This window comes from Episyrphus balteatus, chromosome 1 (genome assembly GCF_945859705.1).
Source record: "Episyrphus balteatus chromosome 1, idEpiBalt1.1, whole genome shotgun sequence".
Lineage (NCBI taxonomy): Eukaryota > Metazoa > Arthropoda > Insecta > Diptera > Syrphidae > Episyrphus > Episyrphus balteatus.
The window spans coordinates 19,923,847-19,940,048 of record NC_079134.1 but is presented as its reverse complement, the minus strand read 5'-3'; the positions used below and the strand labels follow the sequence as shown (position 1 = coordinate 19,940,048).

Here is a 16,202-nt window from a genome sequence, read left to right as displayed (position 1 = left end):
ACACAAACAAACCTCTACCACCTTTCAAGATAGATGTCGTCGTTGTCGTTGTCTTTCTTTTCGGGGGGAAATCTGCAAGTGCAAGTGCATATACACAACCTAAAAAAAAAAACAGCATGGGGGCTAAAATTTTTGTTGTCATTTCTATCGACAAACGGGAAGAAAAAGTTTCATTGTTGCACAGCGGCGCTCTGCATATTGTCATTCTACAAAACCGGCAAACAAACAGATCTGCTGGTAACAGGTAGGCACCTTCCTATACCCAACTATAATCTAATCGCGTGACAAAAGTCGCGTTTTTTCTACCGTAGATACATTTATAGATACTTTTGTATCTATCTCCATTTTTATAAAGAGGTGAGAACCTCAAGGCGTCCATAGGAGATCGAAATAAGCATCGTAACATTTACATGTCAATTTACTTTTTTTTTCAAATTCGAATAACAATCGTGTATCTTTCAGATAAAAATATATAAAAATCGAACTTCGATTAAAGAGAGAGAGAACTAAAAGTATCTTTAAGATATTTAAAGAGAGTGTGGTGAATTTCACAAAATTCGAACAAGTATAAGAGTTTTTCGAAAATTAACATCAAGTTTCTATTTTCTATCTCTTTCTTTTTGATTTTCTTTTTCATTTGAGTAGAATTTTTATAGACATCTCTTTTCCCCATCCCCTGAGGAGTGTTTTTTTTGGATTTTTGAAAAAAAAAAGAGCAAAAGAAATGAAAAAAAAAAAATATCTCAAATACAATCAAAAAGTATCTTTCACTTGTATATTGTATTCTTCTTGTATAAGTTGTTCTTGTTCGTTCGACTCTGGCTTTTGCTATAGTTGCTTTTGCAGCCAGTTTTCATATTCTTGTGAAAAAATTATGACAAGGTTAGGCGGAGCGTATACTTACTTTTTTTTTTCTTCTTGTTTCGTCGTTTGTCTTCTTTATGTTTTGTTGTTGTTGTTTTTTTGTGACTGAAAACACTTGCCGCCCTTTCCTTTTTCTTTCCTGTTAGCAGGTTATCATTATTTTTTCGGAAATATATATTTTTTGTGTGTTGGTGTGTGTGTTTTCTTTCTATATACTTTATGAGTTATTTTATTTTTTTTCATCTTGATTTTTTCCACCATCTCTAGTTTCATAATTTTTATATCATTTTTTCATCCCTTCAATTTCGTCAAAAATATAAATGAGATCGAAAGAGAGTGCAAGAATAGCGACGGCAAAACGTGTATCTACAAATGAAATGAATATGAAAAGAAAATATATTTATTTTTATATATTTACTTTTCGGTATGAGTATCTAATGTATACATACACGTCGATATTATATCAAAATTATTATGATGAAGCATTTTGAGTGGCTGGTTTGGTTATTGAGAGCGTGGGGGTTAATATTTTTTTTATGGGGTGGATGTTTGGGTTGGTATACCTACCTTCTTTATAAATGGATACATATTTATGACACACCTTGTAGGTATATAAGCCACCTTTATCTTTTTTTGTAGATAAGGTAGGTATTTACTTATTATTTTTTTTTTTAAATATTCATTGCGGGTGACTTTTATGATTTGTTGAAAAATTCATGTGCAAGTTGGCTTTAATAAGTAGATAACTTTAGATATCTTTCAATTTTTGTAGAAAAAAAAAATAAGGCGGAGTTTTCGGGTGAAATATAAAAACGCTTTACAGAAGTTTTAATAAGCTCTTATTTTGATAGAGCCGTTTATAACGCCGGTGATAACGCTGTATCACCTGTATCCATGTAACATTGTCCCCGGTCTTATTTTTATTTTATAGTAAAAAAGTTCCTTAACTTATCGATCAACATACCAAAAAACAAGACTTTATGAAAAAACTCACTTTCATCGCAACATTAAAACAGGCTGCGCTTCGAAACTGACAACCTTTGAACCGTAAAACGTCTGAATTTGAAAAGAAGATAAAATTACCTTTACATTGACACCAATATCGTCTTCTAGCTCTATGAGATGCACAATGCACTTTACCACGCCAATCGTCCCAGCATGCGGATGCGGACGGGAAGACCTGTGGTTTTCGTAACTACTAATATCCCTCTTTCGCCGCGCCGCACAGTGGGAAAAAAGTGGAAAAAACTCATTCGTGTGAAAGCTGGATTTTTGTATATGTTGGAAGTTTTGCTTACAGTAATTATGTTGTAGAATCAGGATGTGAAAGCATTTCTTTCAAAAAAAAATTTCTAGATTTAGAAATTTGTATTCAAAGTTGAAAAATTATGAAAACTGATGTAAATACGAGTATTTTTCAAAATGGTATAAAATCAGTTAAATTTTGACTTTTCAAAAAAAAATTTTTTTGTAAATATATTAAAAATAAACAATTTAACAATATCAGTTACAAGTTTTGCGGAAAAAAAAATTTTTCGATTTTTCATTTTAAGAATACTTATAATTTTCCGGAATTTTGAGTTCAAAAATTGTTTTAACTACTTCCTCTGTTTGCCTCTGTGGGCGGACTCATATCATATAATAGTGTTGAGTCTCAGCAACATTTGGCACCAAAAATCTCATCCTAGTTCATCCTAATAAACTTTTTAGAGCAATTTGAAGCTAAGCAAATGTGAAAAACGTATTTTCTAAAAAAGCAGATTATAATAAAAAATGGAAAGATTTTTTTAAAAATCATATGTTTTAATATGTATTTTGATCCGATGAATTCAAATCTGACGTTAGTTTGAAAATACCTACATATTAAAAAAAAAATCGAAAAATACATAAAAAATGCACGGTTTTCAACGTTTTGTGCAATTTATTTAAACATGTATGGGGTTTACGAATATTAGATTCACAGGCGTTTCCTGAATCGAAACTTAAACATTTATGTTCTAAATAAACTCTTATGTGGTAGAGAGGAAAGAGTAGAGAATAGGAGCTTATGTTCAGCTTAAATTATTTAAGTTTCGTTTCAGCAAATGGCCCTCAGAGCACAAAAAAACTAAAATAACGATATGACTAAAATGAAAACCTACAAATTGTTTCTTAAATTTCTTCCTAAGTCTTAAACAATAATTAAGCTTGCAAGAAAATATTATTTTGGTTTCCTTGCTTTTAATAATCTTGCCTGAAAATTTCATTAAAATCGGTTTAGTGGTTAAGGTTTAATTGAGTTTTTTCCAGTTCCCCATACAACGTGAATAACGGTTTCTATTAGAACTATTTTCCTTCTTTCAAGACCTGTTTAAATCTTTTGGTTATCTTTTTTATTTCCCGAGATATCTTAAAATTTAGTAACTGGGTTCGGATTCATATATCATAAAGGAGATAATGACGGTATAATTTATATGGTAGATATATCATGCCAAACAACTCAAGATATCTCAGGCAGTAAAAAAGATATCGAAAAGATTTAAACAGGTCTTGAAAGAAGGAAATCAGTTATTATATAAACCGTTACTAAATATGTTCAGACAATTTTACTTATATAAAAGAACAAGGTAAGAAATAGTCAAGAAAAAACTTTTTTTGCATTTTCTAACGGTAATATTTCAAAAACAGGAGCTGATTAATTTTTTATGGCTTCGGATTCGAGTTCAAAACATCGAAAACCTTCAGAAAAGCATATTTTGGTTACTGTAAGTCACGTTGTCTTCGTTAAATTTCATACAAAAGTATTAGTTTTCGACTTTTTTTCAACTTAAATAGCCATTTTTCACTTTAGTAGGCGGGGCAGTGGGCGGAAATTAATGCTGTTGATTTATCTTCTTATTTTCTATTATTCCTAAAAATTTCATTAAAAACGGTCCAGTAGTTTAGATTTTACGGAGTTTTTTCCACTCTCCCATACAAGGTTCCCCACTGTGCGCCGCCCGGTCTAAAAGCTTCAAAATGTAATCACTTTGTTTTTTTTTTGCGATTAGATTAAGGATTTTATATATATTTCAATTTGTTTTATATACAATTGACGTAAAACTAAATTTATAGATAACTATGTGAATCGAATCGTGTCGGCTCAACTTTATGGTCCCGACATACTTCAAATGACTCCATATAAAAAAGACAATTCGTTTCACATTTTTCGCCACACCATATGACATTTTCGGCAAATAGTGAATGTAAACTGTGAGATACGAAGAGCAAAATTGTATGCAAAAGGTTAGTAGAATGTAGATGATGAAGAAAAAAAGACTGCTATCAGTAATCAGTGTTGCTAAAAGTAATCCGATAGGAATATTATACTACTTTCAATACCTCCGTACCTACTCTTTTACATCTGTAGATACTCCTTTTTTAGACTGGAAACAAGTTTCAGTATGTGTAGAAAGTTGTAAAGTCTTCAAATTTATTTCAATTCAACTTATGTTCTAAATTTTCATCAAAAACAAACAAAATTTTGGCTAATAAACCTACTACAAAAAACATCTCCTTTAGAAGCCAATTATGTTTTGTTTTCGAATGACTTTAGTTAGCTACATTCTATCTTTTTATGATTGCGAATCAATTTGTCTTGTAAAAGAAATGGACTCTAACGCTATCTAAATGAGGAAGAAGATGCGTTTTAAAATCTTATATCATTTATTTTTTTATTTTGTCACAAGAAAGACGAAAACTAAAAATTTAAGTGAGTTTAAGGTTGGTCTTGGTTGTGTTTTTTATTTTTATTTTGTAATTCACTGTTGACGTTCTGTTCACAGTACCTAGGTACGGTAGAAAAAATTCATACGAAATTAAGGCCCCAGCCCATAGAATCCGTTGCGTCCGTTCCGTCAATCCATCCGTTGAAGTTGAAGTTTGGGACAGAAAGGGGTGACCCATAGAATACGTCGTACGACGGATTGCTTTTTGACAGCTCACTTCAAATACCTAGGTGTGTTCGATTTTTTTTCGCTGAATGTGCTCTAAGGCAGTTCTGAAACAATTTTTTAGTATTATCGTTGCTCTTTTTTTGTAAAATAAAAGGGAATTTCTGATATTTTCTGATGTAAACAACTTTTAAGAGTTTAGTTATAACCACAATGGTCATTTTTTGCAAAAAGTGAGAAATTTACAAAAATAAAAAAAAATTCTTTTTTTTCGTTTCACTTCAGCTGAGTACTAGGCTTTACGTTTAAATTTGCACAAGCTCTTCATATAATATATTCCTTCAAACAAAAGGTTTAAATATTTTTGTTTTAACATTTTAAGGGTATTAATGGCGAATTCACATATCTAATTAAATTCAGAAATAAAATAGGGAGTTAAATGTTACTTTTATTACAATTAATTCACTAATGAATACTGAAAGTTCACAACTCATAAAATCGGAGAAGAAAAGAACGCAGTTCATTTAGTTCTGAAATTCCCCGGTGTGCACTCTCAAACAGAAAAATGAACAGATCTATTGTTGACAACCAATGTCAAACCATACGACGGATGAAAAAGTAGAAAGTTGGGCAACTTCTTCCGTCGAAACCGTCCGTCTCCGTCCGATCCGTCGCTTATGGGTCGCTTCCCATAAGAACGTGTGTATTTTATCGAGCTGTCAGTCAAAAACTTCGACGGAACGGACGCAACGGATTCTATGGGCTGGGGCCTTTAGTAGGTAGATACGCTAAAGTCCATGAGCGAATGTCAAAAGACAATAATATCGTTTTTTTCACTTTCAAATGGTAAAAACTATTCAAAAGTTTTTTATACAAAACTTGTAAGTCATGCAATTTTCTAGAAAAATTTAAAATATTTTTTTTTTTTTTTTCAAGAACGATTAACTCTCGAAAAAATTTTATTCTTTTTTTTCAAATAAAGTTTGTAGGTAAGTACATCAACTAATCGGCCATTAAAAAGTAATGGAGAGGACATATTTACGCTTGTTATCTATCCAGTTTACTTGGATGGAAAAGCAATCTGTTTTCTGAAAATTTGGCGAGTCACTAAGGTTCATCATAAAGTTGGTGTCAAAGAAGTTTTTACAAAAACCCAACCAATTGTTGCCAAGTAATTTATGATAACCGAGAAGCCAGTTACCGTCCTTGTCTTTGAATATTTTCCTTACGTTTATTTAATTTTTCGTGAAACTTTGACATCATCTTTAGGATGAGCTCTAACGACTCACAAAGTTTCAAGAAAAAAGATTGCTTTTTCACCCAAATAGACTGGACAACAAGCGTAATTATGTCCTCTTCGTTACTTTGGAATGCGGCCGTAGTCCAAAATTGTTTGTTTAAACATCAAATTTTTGAATTTTGTATTGATATTGTATTATCAATTTGTCATATCAATTTTTCATCTGTTTCTCATTCCAAATTATTGAAAAATATTAAATAAAAAACTCTTAACTGGGGAAAACCCTCTGGACGACAGCTTTTTCAATAATTTTTTATGAAAAACTGAAAGCACTTATTAAAATTTTTAAAAGAACAAGATATTACTGACATTATTAAGTATTGATACAAATTTTTTTAAATAAAAAAATAACAAAATGGCGGCTCTAGAGCCCTTCAAAGTTGGCGCCTCTAGTTTGCGCCGTGCAACGCACAGGTCCAGGAAACCATCCTATATCAAAAGGGAAATTTTTTTACGTTAGATGATATTAATACGCATTGCATGAACCTAAAATAATTTTTTAAAAATGAAGAATAAAAAATAGAAATAAAAAAAAACGAAAAAAAGTGTTTTCCTTACAAAGAAGTAGTTAAAAAAAATATTTACTGTACAAATTAAATTCAACTTTTAGGTTCATGCAATGGCCAATGATTCAAGGAGTAATTTGCTTCAAATTTCAAGTCGATAGCTTCATTAGTTTTTGAGTTACGTTGCACGGCGCGGAAAAAAATGTGTTTCGAGAAAAATGCGTTTATAGTTTTCGTTTTTGTACTGTGATGGGCTCGGAACGCATGGGTTTCGGGACTGTCTGGGGTCTTTTGAGGCTTCATTCAAGACTAAGACCAATAAAATTGTTTCTTCGGTTGATAAATGAAATTTTTAGGGAAAAAAATTATAATGCAAAAATTTAAAAATTCCAGAGGGTTTTCCCCTCTTAATTTGTACTAATTTAAAGGAGCTTTGTAAATTTTCGAAGTTAAATATATGAATTACTGAGAAAATTTGATCAGCAATAAGATTTTACTTCACATAGTTTTGGAAGATAAAACAATTATATCACGTAAATATAACAGAGAAAATAATATCAACATTGGGTTGGGGTCGAAATTCTGTATGTTGCAAAATTCTGTATTCAAAATACTGTATGCTAAAATACTGTATGTCAAAATTCTGTATGTGCAAAATGCTGTAGGAAAAAAATTCTGAAAGTCAAAATTCTGTAGGTATAGCAAAATTCTGGTTGGTCAAAATACTGTATTTCAAAATTCTGTACATCAAAATTCTGTAAATCAAAATTCTGTAAAAATGCTGTAAAAAAATATAGTTTTGATAATGTAAAAAAGTGCGCGCGCACTTTTTTACATTATCAAAACGATATTTTTTTACAGCATTTTTACAGAATTTTGATATACAGTATTTTGCCGTACAGAATTTTACAAAACAGAATTTTGCATGTCAGTATTTTGTTGATACAGTATTTTGACGTACAGAATTTTGTATTTACAGTATAATGACGTACAGAATTATGGTATTACAGTATTTTGACCCCACAGAATTTTGTCGTACAGAATTTTGACAAGCAGAATTATGACCCGCTCCCATCAACATTATTATATTTATAAAGAATATTCACTTAATGTATTGTCTCATTTTTAAGAAAAAAGAAAGAAAATATTTAAATTAATAAAAAAATAATAAAAAAAAAGAAATATTATAAAAAACTGAAACGTAAAATCTAGTCAATATTGATATTTAAATTGTCAAAGTGAAATTTTCATTATCAACCCTAAATTAAAAAATTTAATTGTTGGACAATTTTTTTCAATCAAAAATATTAATTTGATAGCTGTTTTATCAATTTTTTTTTGGTGTGTTTTTACTATTTTTGACACGTTTTTTTTCAAAATACGAAATCTAACAAATGTATTTAATATGACAAGATCAAGTCCTTTTTAAAATTGTAATTTCTACAATTGTATCAAGTTATTTTTGATAATGGATCATTGAGGTTTGATGAGCTCTGCGCTGCTACAGTTACCGCAAGCGTTGGTGTTCCTGAAGGAAGTATTCATACTCCTTTATTATTAAAATTAATATATGTAGATATTTTTATTTAAAAATCTGGTTTTTAACAAGATACAAAGATAAGAGCTTCGAAATATTTAAAGATGATACCTGTAAAGAATGAAGATTTTAATCCTTCATTTGACGATACATTTCTGCTCCAGTTGTAACCGTTTAACGCAATGCTTTAGTTATTAAAAGAGTAAGATAGAAATTAGACTTAATCCAGATATTTGTACTAAGGCCGATTTCAAAATAATAGTAGGTACCTAATAGGTATTCACAGACAATGGATCTGTTCTGATATTCAATTTACATTTCCCCTAAAACTGCATTAGGTTAAGAAACTTTTTGTTGAATTTAAATTTTCCCTTTAAATAAATTTAAAGGATACTATCGTGGAAAAATCAATAAACTCTGTATATATGTTGTCGACAACGACGACGTCACTAGTGTAACTAAATGAAAATGTATAGTATCTTTATAGAGAGTGTCAAATAACGCAAGTCTGTGACCAAAATTGTTCCGGTTGATCCTTTGGCCTTTTTTTTTCTGTCTTGTTTCTGGTGCTGTCTTGTCTACAAAACGCCTCATTGCACATATTAACACACAAATACAAGTGCTATATACCAATTTTAATGTATACATAGGCTGACATTGAGTAACAAGAAAATCGATTAGGCTAACAGCACAACTCTGCAAAATAAATTGAAAAAAAAAAAAAAAAAAACAAGAAAAGAAAAGAAAAGAACACGGGAATATAAGGAAGGTTTCGAGTTCTATGCTGAAGCTCTCTCCATTTCCGGGTTTCCACTTTTTTCATTTGTTTCCTAAACGTCTCGTTGTTTCTTGTCTTATCGTCTGTATGTTGTTGTGTGTGCGCCAAGGAAACCCATCTCCAATATCTAACATACGCACATAGATACACCGAATCTATAGAATTAACAAAAGTTCGGTGGGTATTGCTGCTGAATGGGGAGACGGGAGGAAAACGACCTGTTTTTAAATACCCCAACATCAGAATCGAATTCAAATGCTTTAAGGAAGAAGGAAACATTTAGTTGTACGGTTAATAAAAAGGACAATGCGGATCCACATTCACACACCGAACCATGTCAGTCGGAGCACACAACATACAAATTTACAAAAATACCAAAAAAAAAGGACAACAGAAGACCAAAAAACCCTGGCAAAGTGGTGGCGCACTCAGCACAGAAAGCTGAGTTGAGCTGAGCAGCACAGAAATAGAGAGCGAGAGTTGTTGTTTCTTGTCGTTCTTGTGCTATTTCGTCCTTTTTGCTGGTTGATTTCATTTGTGTGTGAAAACTGGGGGTTTTTCTTATTTTGGTCCTTTTGCTGTTTTTTTTTGGGCAATTGTTGCACTCTTGCTGATGGTTGAAAATCGTTAGATTTTGGTATACGGGTTGTATGTCTGCCTCCACATTTATACATAGCCATAGCTAGTCCATTGACGCCATCGTCACTAAATACTAAGAAAAACATAGAACCCGAACTCGAAATTGGAGCTATACAGAGCTTTGAAAGTCGATGTCACACTTCTCTATTTGTAGCAGTAGGTATATCAACCAGTGTGTCTGGAAAAAGGCTCGAAGGGTGTATTATGTTAATCAGGTCAATGACATTTATCGACTTTGTTTCAATCGTCGTTGTCGTCGTCGTAATGTACCTAGTCGCTAACGTCGTCGTCGATACCGATGGTCGTCGATATTGAAATGGAGGTATGGGTAATCATCATCAGACTTTAAGTTACTTAAATATACAATTTCAATTTAGGGGAGAGTGGGGCCAAATGTAACACTTTTTTCTAAAATCGATGGTTCTCCTACAAATTTGAAAGTGGGTCAACCAGACCTTTTTTAATTTAAAGACCCATGTTTTAGCTCCAAGATCCATCATAAAAATTTAGCAAAACATAACGGTAATGTTGAAAAATAAAGCTTCCAAAAAAAAAATCGTGTTGTTTCAACTTACCCCACATACGGGGCAAAGTGTAACACATGCCGGGGTAGGTTGTACCAAGAACTAAAAATAAGAGAAAAATACCTTTATTTGTTTATATTTATTTATTTTTAATTAATAACAATAAAAACAAACCTCAATCATGAAATTTTGGTGCAAATTTGTAAAAAGTGGAGCAAATCCAAGATTTCCAGAGAAAATTTGACAGTAGTCTTAAATAAAAGTTATTCGAATTCATAAATTGTTTTATAAGCTTTATGAATTCAAGTGGTGGTTCAAAAATGTGTTTCCAATTTCAAATAAATACAAATTCAATTACAAGCATTCATATCCAGGGTTGGTAATTATATTAGGTAAACAATTTTTCAGTATAGGTAGGTTTTTACATGGTACAACTTACCCCGGAAAAATGTTACAACTAGCCCCAGCATGAAATTTGGCACATAAAATCAATTTAAAAAAAAAGCGAAACTGATATAGACATAACATATACACGCAATTTGAGCCAAAACACAGTTACATATAACAAAAAAACACTTAGCACTCTATCTTTTTCGGGTAAAGAGGTAGACCAAAAATAAAATTAAAAAAAAAGTTACAAACATGCATTTTTTGGGCACCACTAGTGTAACTTCTCATCCTGTCGTCTAATCTTCATCTGAAGAAAATGTGCCGGTAGATATGCAAAAATTGAGCATTTTTCTCCTTTACGCGTTTCTTAATATTGAAAGGAACATCGCTTTTTTAAGCTGTTAATTCTTACCCCTGTTACATTTAGCCCCACTCTCCCCTAAATGTCTGTGATTCTTGTATATACCCTATTAGACTACCCCACATGCATGCGATGTCGATGGCCTACTACAAGTCTTGTCCTAAAATTAAAGTTTTTCTTTCAGCAACATTTACATTTTGTAGATATTCGTATAGGAACCTAATTAGAACTGATGAGTTTCACATGTAGAACTTCATTGGGTCAAATTGATGTAATTTTGTAAACTTTTTGTGTACTTAAATGAAACGTATTTATTAAAAAATTGGGGTTTTATGTCAACTTAAATGATTTTTTATAACAAACAAAAATATAGGTGCGACATCATCTCAATTAACGACGTTATTCCAACAGCTTTACATTTTTGAAAATTCCAATTTTTTGTTGGAAAATGCTTAAGAATTTTCTACAATTTAATTTAATTGCTTGGGGTATCTACATTAAGTGCACATCACGGCATTAGTATAGGTATCACTGTATCAGCTATTATGGTCGTGCTGATGAGATGCGATGTTCGTTTATACATGTCTACGACCCAAACGTAGCCATATTTAAGGAAGAATTTCAATGGAAGGGGTTCAGGAATGTACGATGTACCGGGCCAAAATCATGGAGTTGGAAAATTTGAGTTCCAGGCATTTTTTTTTTATCAAAACAACAATTGAAGGTTTTCTTCTCATTTACTGATTAAAATTATAGACTTGCATCAAAAAATATATTTCGTTTTATGTAAGAAAAGTTCTTATACCTATTTTAATCTAAAAATACCAATAAAATCATTTTTTAGCAAAAAAAAAAAAAAAAACAAAACCGAAAAACTTCCATGGTTTTTATCATAGTTTATATAGCCAAAACCGGACGAAATTGAAATTAGACCACACTGCGGGCACCAGCTTTCCAATACAAAAAGAATTATCAAAATTGGTTCGTTCAGTCCAAAGTTATGAGGTAACAAACATAGGTAATAAAAAAAAAAAAAAAAATACAGACGACCATAGACGTATTTAGGGGGGGGGGGGGGGTTTGGGTGTTTAACCCCCCCCCCGAAATTTTTTTTCAGAAAATCAAAAGATACCTATATTATAAACATATACAAGTCTAATATGTGCAGCACTAAATGATTTGTTTTTGTATTTTAGTGATTTGATTACCTATATGAAAATCTCCCTTAAAATCACTACCAATTTTGCATCGTTGCAGAAGCTGTCGATGAAGTTTGTATAAAGGAAAACAAAAATTGTTTGGTCCATTACAAAGAGTTTTTATCTCTTTGACCATTTCCTTAAGCACTATGTTAACACCTTAAAATGCTCTTTTAAGAACCCTTTAAATACCACAAGTTCTTATGCAGGGTTTTTGGTGCCGAGACTAAACTATGCTTTTTCAAAGGGTTTCGGTGGCCGAACTCGAATCCAAAGACGGACTTATTCGATCACATCTCGCTTTTGAAATATTACCCTTAAATCTATTTAAATCTTTCAGACATCTTTTCTACTGTCCGAGATATCTTCAGTTGCTTATTACCCACTTTTGTTCTATGTTAACCTTAAATCCAGTAGGTATGTAAGCGAAAATAAATGTATCGATTTATTCAGAGACTGTAGTACCTACCAACGCTAGGAAATAACCTCGAAAACTGTTAAAAAGCGGGATTTTCGATTTTCTAACGGGAATATCTCAAAAACGTGATGTGATAGAATTTTTCTGACTTCGGATTCGAGCTCAGCCTATAGAAAAGTATACCCTGGTTTCTGTAACAAATGTAATTAGCTCATGCCAAACAACTTGGATTATTTAAAATTTTGGTTTTTAAGTATTGCTAATTTCATTTAGAACTCAATAGATAAAATGTACCTCTCAATTTTCTGCTACAAAATTTCAGTGCAAGAAAAATTCCATTTTTCAATGTTTTATATATTAAATTGTACGAAATAATTTTTTTTATAAAGCCTTAGAATGGTTAAAATTTATTTCTTAAAAAAATTTTCTTGCTCGCTAACGCTCGCAATTTATATCAACCAACTTATCACTCTTTGTACCTACAAAACTAGAGATGACGCTGAATATTCGGCCATTTTTAAATTCGTTTACCGTAAGCAGGGCTTTTTTAAACTTTTAACTACGAATTCCTCTCCTAAAAAATACTTAAAAAGGATATTGGCAAATTTTTCGCTTCTACACAGTTCAAATGAATATTTGATTTAGCGGGATTTAGAATCGACTGCAGTTAGATATTGTTGATACAAAGTATTGTGATTTCTAAAAAAAAAATTTTGTTTGGTCTGGGCTAACCCCCCCCGAAATGAAATCCTAGCTACGGCTATGCAGACGACACATTTAATATCTCCTCCTTTTTGGAAGTCGGTAAAAAAAGAGTTCTCGTAACCCTTCCCCAACTCAAAAACTGAAAGAAAATTAGCTTAAGACCACACACAAGTTAATTTTTTAGGTATACCTTTTTTGGGATCGGGTCAAAATTCTGGCTTCAAAATTCTGTTTTTTTAAGGAAAATTCTGTTTTTCAAAATTCTGCATTTTTTCTTTTCAAAATTCTGCTTTTTAAAATTCAATTCTGCTTTTCAAAATTCTGAAAGTATTATACTTAAACAAAAAAATTCTTCCAATTCTGTATTTTTTTTTAGAGCATATGCGCTGACTAAAGAAAAATACACCTCATTAATGTAATTCAACATTGGTACTTTCCTAAATTTTTTTGTTTAAGTGTCGCAAATATTTTTTAAAATGAATTTTAAATTTTATCTTCTTCGCTGGCTATAGGTCTTGTTTCGATTTTATCTAAACTTCTTTGTCACGGAATGAGGCATAAGCATTTTTTAAAATGCATAGACTGACTTTCTTTCAAATAAATTCTATAACTTATTGGAACTGATGTTGTTTGATACAAAATATTCCTTTTCTTATTCAAATTTTTGAATATTCATCTTTATTTGATAAATTAAAAAATTTTGAATTTTTTTTCGGAAATATTTAGTATTAAAAACCTTTTCTTAATATTTTCAAATTTATTCATTTATAAAACAAAAATTAATTTGCATTCAAAGAATGACAAATTATGTAGGTAAGTAATCAAATAAGCAGATAATTTTTCAAGAAGATGATTTTACAGATTTCTGCAAAATATTAAAAAAGGGTTTGGAAAATGTTAAAAAGCGCGCACTTTTTAACATTTTCCAAACCCTTTTTTAATTTTTTGCAGAATTTTGAAAAACAGAATTTTGAAAGCAGAATTTTGTAAAGCAGAACAAAAAAAGTATTTTTAACAACAAAGAAAGTCATATTTAATAGTTAAAGAGAGCTAATACATTAATATACAATGGAAACTGATACCTACTATTTTAGAACCATAGGTAGGTACAGTCATTTTAAATACATTTGCACCATTTATGGTAAAAGTCCGATCGGCTTTAAAAATGTAGGAGGTCGTCCTATAAAAAAAATGCTTTTAAGAAAAACACGCTTAAAGTTTTTAGCGTGAATATCTTGTGAAAATTATCAAATGATTTACCTTACCTAAGTCTTCGATTCCTATTCCTGGACCGTCAGTATAATACTTAAATAATCAAAATATCAGTTTTGTCTGTAGATATGGCCATATTTCCACCATTCGAATTTTTTGAAGAAAACTAAAAACGCAGTTCTGCTGGAATAGCTTAGACTACATACATTACATTTAATTGAAGTGTTTGAGCAAAATATGAATTGGAGGTTTTTTTCAGTAGGTAGTTAGAATAAAACTAATTCAAGAGTTCCGGTTGTGCTTTTCAATTTTTTCCTCCAGTAAATCGACGATGTATTTTATTTTACAAATTTTCTGTTGTATTCATGCATTTTCGACCAGGGTCCTTAAATTTTCTTAGCCATCAGTTCTCGACAAAGTTTATTAAATTAAAGGTCTGCAGTTCATGAAAAAAAAAACAGTTTGATGATTTTTTATCTTTGATGACTTTTAAATTATCTAAGTAAAATTTACTGTCACTTATGATAACTTTTGGCCATCTTCTTTCTAGTTGATAGAATTTGATATAATTTTTTTTTCAGCTGATTATGAACAACTATATGAATTATGTTTTTATTACCAGGAATATCACATCGACGTAATTCGGTAGAAAACTGGTTAACGAAATGATATCAAATCGGTGTGCATTTTTATAGATGAAGCCTTATCTTCTTATGGTCCTTAAACCATGCTGAATATGAAAAGACTTTTCTTTTTAATTTTCTTATAAAAATTGGAAAATAAATCTATCATCCTTTAAAATTAAACTATTCATAAAAAAAACTAAGCACCTATAGGTACTCAGTCAAAAAAGCAGATTGTCCATATTTTTTTTATATCCTAGACAGATATACAATGACGAGCAAAAGTGGTCAAATGTTTTGCCTTTTTTGAGAAAGTTGTTTAAAACTTAGTGTTCTTTACATGAATTAAATCGTTTTTATTTTATTATTTTTCTATATTATGCCAGCATTTGTTTTCCTGATTAAAATTTTAAAAAATGCTTCATTGTTCAAAAATGGAGAGTATCATATTGGTATTTGGACTTGACCAATTCTGCTCGTTTTGGAAAAAGGCTTTTGTTTCAATATATTGAGTGTACTAGAATTAATTTTTACCACTTTTAACCACTTTTAACAATGCCGCGAGATAGGATCTATCAATCTGTGAAGAAATAATTTTAAAATTCGGTCGTATTTCAGCTTAATGGAAAGCTCAAAGCTCATCGCTTTAAGACTTGTGTTTTTTTTACTGCGCTTACAATTTCTTCAAAAATTTCAACAGATTTTCAGCCAGATTATGTCAGGGTCTTATGCGCACTACGAAACTGTCTAAAATTTTTTATTTCTGAAGCAATATTTGACAATTTTAAAGGTTTTGCTGGGGTCTTCATCTAGTTGAAAAATTATATCAGACAACTGAACTTGGTAAATTGTTTCGTTTTATATCAGGATAGGTTCGCTTGTTCATTATTTTTTCAAAATTAGCTAGCAATCCACAAGATAACACCGGAAAATATTCTTGAGTCCATAATAATTTATGTCCGTTCTATAAACTGGATACTGCTGAAATGTTTTTTCCAGTTTTGGATAGTAACTAGATTTGCATTCTATTTCTTCTGAGTTCTCGTCAATCCAATCTACTTTTCCCATTGGTTATTGATTCTTTTTTGTGGTTATAGTTAAAGTTTTAGTAAAAGTTTTAGTAAAAATTCATCTAACCTAACGATTTTTGACTTAAAAAAAAGGTTTGGTTATGTTCTGTTTGAGTTTTTGGGGGGAGTTCCCGATCTTTGATAAAATTTGAAGATATGATGAGG

At 31.0% G+C, this 16,202-nt stretch overlaps 1 long non-coding RNA gene across 1 annotated transcript in view; it reads left to right on the top strand.

The window, feature by feature from the left end:
- Window positions 1–16,202, top strand: part of LOC129906043 (uncharacterized) — an 81,773-nt gene continuing 65,571 nt past the window's right edge. The window contains exon 1 of the long non-coding RNA XR_008770711.1: window positions 1–244. This is a non-coding gene — a long non-coding RNA (uncharacterized LOC129906043). The remainder of the gene's footprint in view (window positions 245–16,202) is intronic.